Genomic DNA, 9,370 nt, shown 5'->3' on the forward strand with positions numbered 1-9,370 from the left:
GTGTGCGTGTGTGGGGTCATCCAAAGTCAATTAGCAAATTTGCACATCTTGCTCTACATTCAGTACTTAGAAGCTCTGATGTTAATGGGAAGTATTAGACGCAGGTGCTGGGGAACATGGGTGGTAGGGTGCTGTTGCACCCACGTCCTGCTTGTGGGTTCCTGGTTGACAGCTGGCTGGCCATTGTGTGAACAGAGGGCTGGACTAGATGGACCTTTGGTCTGATCCAGCATGGCTCTTATGTTCTTAAGTCTAGTACAATCAATGCAAACCTCATTCAGGTAAGTAGGACTTATTACCCAGTTTGAATACCAAAGCAAGGTAATTTTTCAAAAACCTTGGAGACCTCACATTGCTTTTCATTTTTATTATTCACACTTTTTTTAAAGCATCATATCCTGCACTTACCTATTCAAACCAAGGACTTTCCCCAGAGGAAATAGTCTAGGGTGATAGAAAATAGTGATCATCATGTTCCTCACATTCAGCCTTGTAACACTTTATCCCTTGCAGGAATGCTAGTCACTCTGCATACAAAAATAATTACTATATTGATTCTAACAATATCAATATGTATCTTGGTCAATGCTTCATCAGACTGATCAAGGACCATCATGCATGGCAATTGACAAGGAACTCATCATGCAAAGCTCCCCATGGCCATTGTTTTATTCTTCTGGTGAAAGTAACTCATCCAAGTCCAACCCAACCCATTCATATTAAAATGATGATGCATCCTTGCCTCTGCAGAGCATATCTGAAAAAGCTGCTCTCACCAAAGTTAGCATGGTAATAGAACGGCATGCACTCAGCATATTCCTCAATGATTAAAATGTTCAGTTGCAGCATGTTTACTTTGAGCTGAGGAGTATCATGTGTCTCGGTCAGGTGGTCAGCTGACCTACAGGTGATGTGATGCCATCACCTGACCTACAGAAGCATCACATGGCAAGTTTTGGGTGTGCTTATGGAGCATAGTGACGTGGTAAGTACAGTAATGCATTTTTTAGAGCTAGTACAGAATGCAACCCACACTAGCAGAGTTTTTCAGAAAGTCCAGTGTCAGGACAAAGAAGCTAATCTCAAGATGAAAGACCACACAGACAAAGATCAGTGGTGCTCACCTAAGTTCTTTACTGTGCAGTATCATACAGCGTGGCAGTGCAGCAGCAGCAGCAATTTACAGCAATATACACGATTCTCCACTCTAAACCTAAACCTTCTTCCCCACTGTCCATAATCCAGATTCTTCTTTATAGTCATTTGAGCCAACCAGTTGGTGACATTCTTACCATGTGGTATTATTGCATCGGCTTTACCACACTCTACGTGAGTCAGCAAACCATTCCAGCTGCTCCTAATTAGTCACCTGACTGTAGGTGCAATAATCACTTTGGCCTTGAAAATACCACCAGCTAATCTGGATTTCTCCTTGTGTGTAATAATGGCAGAAAAACCTCAAGTCATTTTTTTGGTCCACTCACCCAGAAACCTGACACATAGTTGGATATCAAAGCAGAAGATATTGACAGGAATGCTGTTGAGCCAGGCAAGAGTTTGTGTTGTTTCTTCAGTTGAGATCCGATAGGTGGGAGATGCCACTGTGCTAACAGGACTTGTTTTTAAAACCTCTTGCCATATAGCTGCCAAATAAGGAACTGAAACATAATGCTTGAGGTTTTAATGGCAAGTGTCACACTTATTCCAGTCACAATATACATTTTCACAATAATGCTTCTCCATTCATTCACTTTTTTAACCTATCCTTATTGAAGGGATACTTGAACTGAAATGGTAGACTAGAAAATCAACGAGAATTATTTTGGAGCAGATTATAAAGCAGTCAATCTGTAAGCACCTTGAAAACAATGCAGTGATTACTAGAAGCCAACATGGATTTGTCAGGAACAAATCCTGTCAGACTAATTTAATCTCATTTTTTTGATCGGGTAACCTCCCCTGTGGACTGTGGGAATATTGTGGACATAATATATCTTGACTTCAGCAAAGCTTTTGACAAAGTGCCCCATGATATTCTGATTAACAAACTAGCTAAAAGTGGACTAGATGGAACAACTATTAGGTGGGTTCACAGTTGGCTACAGAATCGGACTCAAAGAGTACTTATCAATGGAACCTTCTCAAACTGGGGAGAGGCAACGAGTGGGGTGCCGCAGGGCTCAGTTCTGGGCCCAGTGCTCTTCAACATTTTTATTCATGATTTGGACGAGGAGGTGCAGGGAACGCTGATCAAATTTGCTGATGACACAAAATTGGGTGGGATAGCTAACACCCTGGAAGACAGAAACAAACTCCAAAGTGATCTTGATAGGCTGGAGTGCTGGGCTGAAAACAACAAAATGAAATTTAATAGGGATAAATGTCAAGTTCGACACCCAGGAAATAGAAACCAAATGCAGTTACAAGATGGGGGATACTTGGCTCAGCAATACTAAAAACGAGAAGGATCTTGGAATTGTTGTAGATCACAAGCTGAATATGAGACAACAGTGTGACAAGGCTGCAAAAAAGGCAAATGCTATTCTGGGTTGCATTAATAGAAGTATAGCTTCAAATCGCATGAGGTACTGGTTCCTCTCTATTCGGCCCTGGTTAAACCTCATCTAGAGTATTGCATCCAGTTCTGGGCTCCACAATTCAAGGATGCAGACAAGCTGGAGCGTGTTCAGAGGAGGGCAAACAGGTGATCAGGGGTCTGGAAACAAAGCCCTATGAAGAAAGTCTGAAAGAACTGGGCATGTTTAGCCTGGAAAAGAGAAGATTGAGGGGTGACATGATAGCACTCTTCAAATACTTAAAAGGTTGTCACACAGAGGAGGGCCAGGATCTCTTCTTGATCCTCGCAGAGTGCAGGACACGGAATAACGGGCTCATGTTACAGGAAGCCCGATTCCGGCTGGACATCAGGAAAATGACTGTTAGAGCAGTATGACAATGGAACCAGTTACCTAGGGAGGTTGTGGGCTCTCCCACACTAGAGGCATTCAAGAGGCAGCTGGACAACCATCTGTCAGGTATGCTTTAGGGTGGATTCCTGCATTGTGCAGGGGGTTGGACTTGATGGCCTTATAGGCCCCTTCCAACTCTACTATTCTATGATTCTATGAATACAGACAATTGTCTTTTAAATTCAGCTTTAGTGAAAGTGGCTAGGTTGGTATTTTTGCTCATAATATTCAGGGAAGTGAAACAAGTGTTCTAAAAAATGTAATCTACAACAAACTATAAGATAATTGTTTGATGGTTAGTAAGAAAATCTTACAAGAAGCAAATTATTGAAAGAGTCATCCAGCCTCTCCATTGGAGCATAGGTTGATATATACAATGTAGATTCCGAGGTGTTTCTGCATTATGTTTTGGGGTTTTGCTTTTTAAAAAAACAAACCATTACACCGGATTTCTTATTAATTGGCAAACACTACAGTGAGACAGCCTGGTGGACCACCTGATAGACAATTGAAAGAAGATAGTATGATTAATAATGTGTGTCTTGTATTTTGATAAGGCTGCAAGAAATATGCCATCTGAAACAGCCAGTTTCGATCGAGGCAATACCTCCTACAAAGCATCATCAGGGTCTTGTGGAACAATATTTTGATTAGCTAAGTGAAAATGAATCACAAGTGTTGGCATACAGTTATGCTACCGTTTTTATTCAAGGAATGATCAATTGTTTGCAGAGTTGATGAAACATTAAAAAGGGAAGATCAATGGAAGACATTATATCCTTATAAGACTGAGATCCTTTGCTCAAGGCCTTCAAGGTTCCACCATCCTCATCAGACACGGATCATAATTATAAAGATATGGTAATTGGGGACATTAAATCAAGCACACGAGCGAGATCTGCTGTCACAGCAGGAACTCCTATACTGAGACCTGGCAAAGAAATTCTTCTCCTTCCACTGGCACAGCAGGATCATCAGACAGCCATTGGCACAGTGGCAGGCTCCATTTTCAATCTGTTGTAGCTACACCCTGTTGAAGCAATTCCGTTAATTGCAGGCATCAGTCTTTAGAGAAATCCTTTGCATTGCAGGTTATGCCCTTTCAAGTGTACAGTGGAAAACAATGTAGCAGTGCATTGCTGCATGCCAGACTCTGGAAACAGAAGCAGAAGCCCACATTGGGAAGGTGTGGACTCATAAAAGAACAGTATGTTAAAAAGGGGGGACCCTAACAGCCTAATCCTATGCTTGTTTGCTCAGAAGTAAGTCTCCCTACGTTCAATGGAGGATTTCAGCCAAGGAGCACAACCTGTACTCAGAAGTAATTCCAACTGGGTTCATTGGGATGCACTCCTTGGTACAGATTAAATAGGTCTTCAGCTGCAGAAGATTTAGAGGTAAAAAGAGAATTCTACTTCATCTGGCATAGTCTATTAGCCCTTCACAACTGACTAGAGAGGGTTTGGATGGCTACTTTCCTCAAAATTAGTTGAAATGAAAGGGTAGTATCCTATTGTGCCCATGCACTTGCAGGAGCGATTGTTCACGCAATGAGGCTTTCGTACTTCGAAATATAATTCTGCGAGCTCTGCTGACCTGCCCCATTCCGGAAACAAGCATTTCTGGGGTTATTTTTAGAACCAGTGGAGGAGGAGGAGCCCCATAGGATACTGCCCCAAATGTCCGCTAATAAGACTAAACACAGGTAAAACGAATGAAGACCAATAGCATAATGGATTGCCTTAATAGTCACGTCTCTTCTTAACAAGAAGTGAAGCAATTATTCTGTTCTCTTTGGCAATGAGCCTGTACAACTTGAGACAAGGTTTGACTTTTTATATTTGACTTGGCATTGGCAGGCCTCATTTGGAGAGCTGCATGCCATGTGGGGCACCACATTTTAGCGACAGGGACAGAGAAACTGGAGAGAGTTCAGATGAGAGCAACAGAAATTATGATGGAGTTAGTAAATAAGAACTCTGAAGAAGCAAGGTTAAGAGATTGGAGCCTGTTTATGCTAGGGGAAAGACAACCAAAGAGAAGCATTACTGTCTTCAGATATGTAAAGTGCTGTTACACCAACGACATGGACCAATTACTTTCATTAGTGCACAAGCACAAAGCAAGCTGTAATGGGCTTAAGATGCAGCAAAGGAACATTTAACCTTAATATGAGGAAAACATTAGACCTGTCAGAAATGGTGAACTGATGAAGCAAACTTTCAGGGAACTATATTTTATTGAAGAAACAGACTGTAGGGTGGCCAGGTGTCCTACTTTACAGAGAACATTCCTCCATTTTGAAGAGTTGGCATGGGACAGACTTCTATTTGAGGGTATCCTCTAATAGGCTGTACAGTCCAGGTCTGGCTTAAGGACAAAAAGCAATATACAAGGGGAGCAGGGGCTTTGAAGTTGTCCATCATCAGCATTTAGCACCTGGAAAGCAGACAGAGCAGGCACACAGATGACCTGAGATGTATTGTATTTCTATTTCTAAATATGCACCTGTAGATATAAAGCTGTGTATGCAAATACTATGCAAATTGGTGGTCTCTTTTTTGATGATGCAATTCCTCTTTCAGGCAATGCATAAATGGCCATCTATACAGAAGGGTAAAGCTCTACACACCATACTTCAGGGATGTGGTTTTTTTCCCTGAACAGAGTAAGCATGTTTAATTAAAATGTTAAAAGTTTGCTTTTAAATTCAGAATTCCTTTCACGCTGTAATGGACAAAACCTGCCTATTTTAATGGTCTTTCCAAGCTTTTTGTGGAGCCAAAGTTCTGCAAACAAAAGTACTCTCTAACTTATTATCAGCTAGACCCGGCCAGCACTACTTAGGACCTACCAATCTGAGCAAAATCTACCAGTCATGTATACTTATAAAATGCTTGAGAAACTTCTTGCTTTATCTCCCTTATCCAGGTCTGCCTAGGGTTAGCAGCCAAAGACAATGACCTGTGTTTGACTTGTTGGGTCACAAATAAGTCTGGCAAAGGAAATCTCTGCCAGAGGTTTCGCCCATGGTGCAATCACACCTTGCACTCCACATTTTGGAATACATGGCAGTAACATAATTTATTCAGCAATGGTAATGCCCACACCCTCCACAAAACAAGTGACATGTAGTCAAGGGCACAAACAATCTTCCCTATATTTACTACAATATTGGAGTCACCTGTAAATATTCATTTCCTTGCAGGAAGGCAGTTCCTCAAAGATTATTGTCATTGATCCAGTTCCTTCAAAGCGTCTTTTTCAGACGACAGGACAGCGAAGATTGAGGCATGGGCTGATAAAAGAACTGATTGGAAAGGTCAGCCTTGTACGAAAAGATGCCAGCATTTCTAGTCCTCTAGGGGTGGGAGAGGGGAGTGACAAGATTTTCTTTGCAAGCACAAGATTATTAAAGCCAGCTTGGCAGAAAAACAAACCCCCAAGGAAAGGTGCCAAAATTTGAGAAAACTGTGACATTCATAGCTTTAGCCATAATTTTGCAAACAACTAATAATAAAGAGTCAATAATCAGAAAGATGTTCTCTGAAGTGAACACTGCTAAATTACTTCAAGGAAGAAATCAATTATCTCCAAGGCAGCTGCAGCTTTCCAGCTCAATATCCAAATTTATGATTGCTGCTGCAGCTCCAGAATGCTGAAATTCAAAACTTTTCAGCAAGGAAGTCACTGTGGTTTCATGAGTAAACTGAGTTCTCTTGCATTTTAGAAATAATTTTGACAATGTTCCTTACCATTATGTCTATTGTCCAGAGAAGTTGGAGGCAGAAATCTTGTCTGTGTAGTCTGTAACAGAACCTACAAGAAATTCAGTTGTTGTATGTATTTGAATTAGTTGTATGTATTTCATGGTGTTTTTATTTGTGTTGTGCCCCGCCTCGATCCAGAGGGAGAGGAGGGTAACAATTATTATTATTATTATTATTATTATTATTATTATTATTATTAATGTACAGAGATATTGTCTAAGGTTGAATATAACCTTAGCTCAGTTTCAGAGGTTGGCTCGACTTTGTAAAAGTGTGTTCAAAACAATACCCACTGGCCAATTTGTAAATTTGTCATGAAAGTGGAGAAACTTTCCAGAGTTCCCAATTGCATACATATATTTGTATGAGCACAGGCTCTGTCACACGACATGCTGAACACATGTGTGTGTATATGTGGGAAACAATGAAGATTGTAGGTGATGCGGGTCCTTGGGACTCATCTGCGCCAGGGAGAGCAGCCTCTCTCCCTCCTCCTCCACCCCTGCAAAATCCAGGTTGCTTTGCATCCCTGCTGCTATCTCTGATCTCAGATGGGAGATAGGAGGGATGTGGACTCACGTGCACACAGTCTCCCTGGCATGGGCACTCATCCCTGCCGCTTCAATCTGAGGTTGGAGATAGCAGTGGGGATGAGTGGTGGCTTGGACTCGCCTTTGTCTTAAACTTAAACATCTTAAACTGCAAGGCACCAATTACATCTCACATTGTACAGCTGATGTCTGGTCAGTAAGAACTCTGGAAGCAAGTACTGAATGGATAGGAGCTGCAAAATCCTTCTGGCAGTTCTCCAGTATCTTGGTGGTAGGGTATCTCAGAAATCAGTCAGGGTAAAGGCACCATTTAACAAATTACATTGGTACTGTTACACTTCTGAACAGTAGAGTTGAACACACCTGCCTGAGGTAAAATGCTACTGTAACTTGTTGATGAGTTATTTGTTTATTCGTTTAGTCGCTTCCGACTCTTTGTGACTTCATGGACCAGCCCACGCCAGAGCTTTCTGTCAGCTGTCGCCACCCCTAGCTCCCCCAAGGTCAAGTCTGTCACCTCTAGAATATCATCCATCCATCTTGCCCTTGGTCGGCCCCTCTTCCTTTTGCCTTCCACTTTCCCTAGCATCAGCCTCTTCTCCAGGGTATCCGGTCTTCTCATTATGTGGCCAAAGTACTTCAGTTTTGCCTTTAATACCATTCCCTCAAGTGAGCAGTCTGGCTTTATTTCCTGGAGTATGGACTGGTTTGATCTTCTTGCAGTCCAAGGCACTCTCAGAATTTTCCTCCAACACCACAGTTCAAAAGCGTCTATCTTCCTTCGCTCAGCCTTCCTTATGGTCCAGCTCTCGCAGCCATAGGTTACTACGGGGAATACCATTGCTTTAACTATGCGGACCTTTGTTGTCAGTGTGGTGTCTCTGCTCTTAACTATTTTATCGAGATTTGTCATTGCTCTCCTCCCAAGAAGTAAACGTCTTCTGATTTCCTGGCTGCAGTCAGCGTCTGCAGTATCTATAGTATCAGGTTATGCATGTAAGTTAAATTACTAATAAATAAATCATTCCCAGAGCATCTACATAATTGTCCACAAAGAACATTTCTGAAGACCTTTTTATTTTCTCAGTATTTTAACAGTTTATCAACTTAATTTTTAACTTTGCTGTTTAAAATCTGTATTAATCTCTGCATTGCTGCTTGGTTTATCCTGGTTGTGCTTTTATACTGTGTTTTATACTGTTGCTTGTTTTATAATTTCAATGGTTTTCATGTTTTTAATTTTTGTGAATCGCCCAGAGAGCTTCAACTATTGGGTGGTATAGAAATACAATAAACAAACATATAAATAAATAAATAGAACATTACTGAAGTGCAATATGAGTGGCAATGAGAATTGTCATCTACAATGTTTATATACATTACACATAAATAAAATCCACTAATAAGGTACAGCCCTTTCACATACGATGCATTTATAATGAAACCTTAAGTGCTATTTTTTTAAAAAAAAAAAGTTGCTTGTCTCTAGTATATTTTTATAGACTCTTTCGTGTACTAATCTGCTGGATATTGCCTCTTGCTCTCAGGATTACTAAGCTATTATTCCAATGAAAAATTCACTCCCTGGCTGTCCCCTTTCTTTATAATTGCAGTTAATGTGAAGTGCTTATGTACTATATCAATTTAATATCTGATATGGCTTCTGTCAAGGTATTACATCCTGCACTTACTGGGTGATGGACTCTAGCCTAATAGGGCTTTTCTGTCTCTAACTACCCTGATCCAGTGTCCATTTTGCTATTCAATGGAACAGTGTCTGCTGAGATGGAAAACTAGAAAGCAATACTTAGACGGAATAATTTAAATTTAACAGCAGTTAGAAAGCATTCATTTTAAACTGCAATCATAACACAGGAAAGGCACATATGGAAAAGCTGATTCATTTGTGGTGAATAGATTGTCCAGAAAGCCTAGTCTTCTGCACAGCCAGCATATGAATCAGTTGTGATACCTGTGACTGCACTTGTGTACATATACTTGTTTAGTTTAGAATGAACCTACCAGGTACAGTTGTAGAGAAAGGTTAAGAAACAGGTCACACTGAAAAAGGGCTCTGTGA

Source organism: Elgaria multicarinata, chromosome 5, assembly GCF_023053635.1.
Source record: "Elgaria multicarinata webbii isolate HBS135686 ecotype San Diego chromosome 5, rElgMul1.1.pri, whole genome shotgun sequence".
Classification (NCBI taxonomy): domain Eukaryota; kingdom Metazoa; phylum Chordata; class Lepidosauria; order Squamata; family Anguidae; genus Elgaria; species Elgaria multicarinata.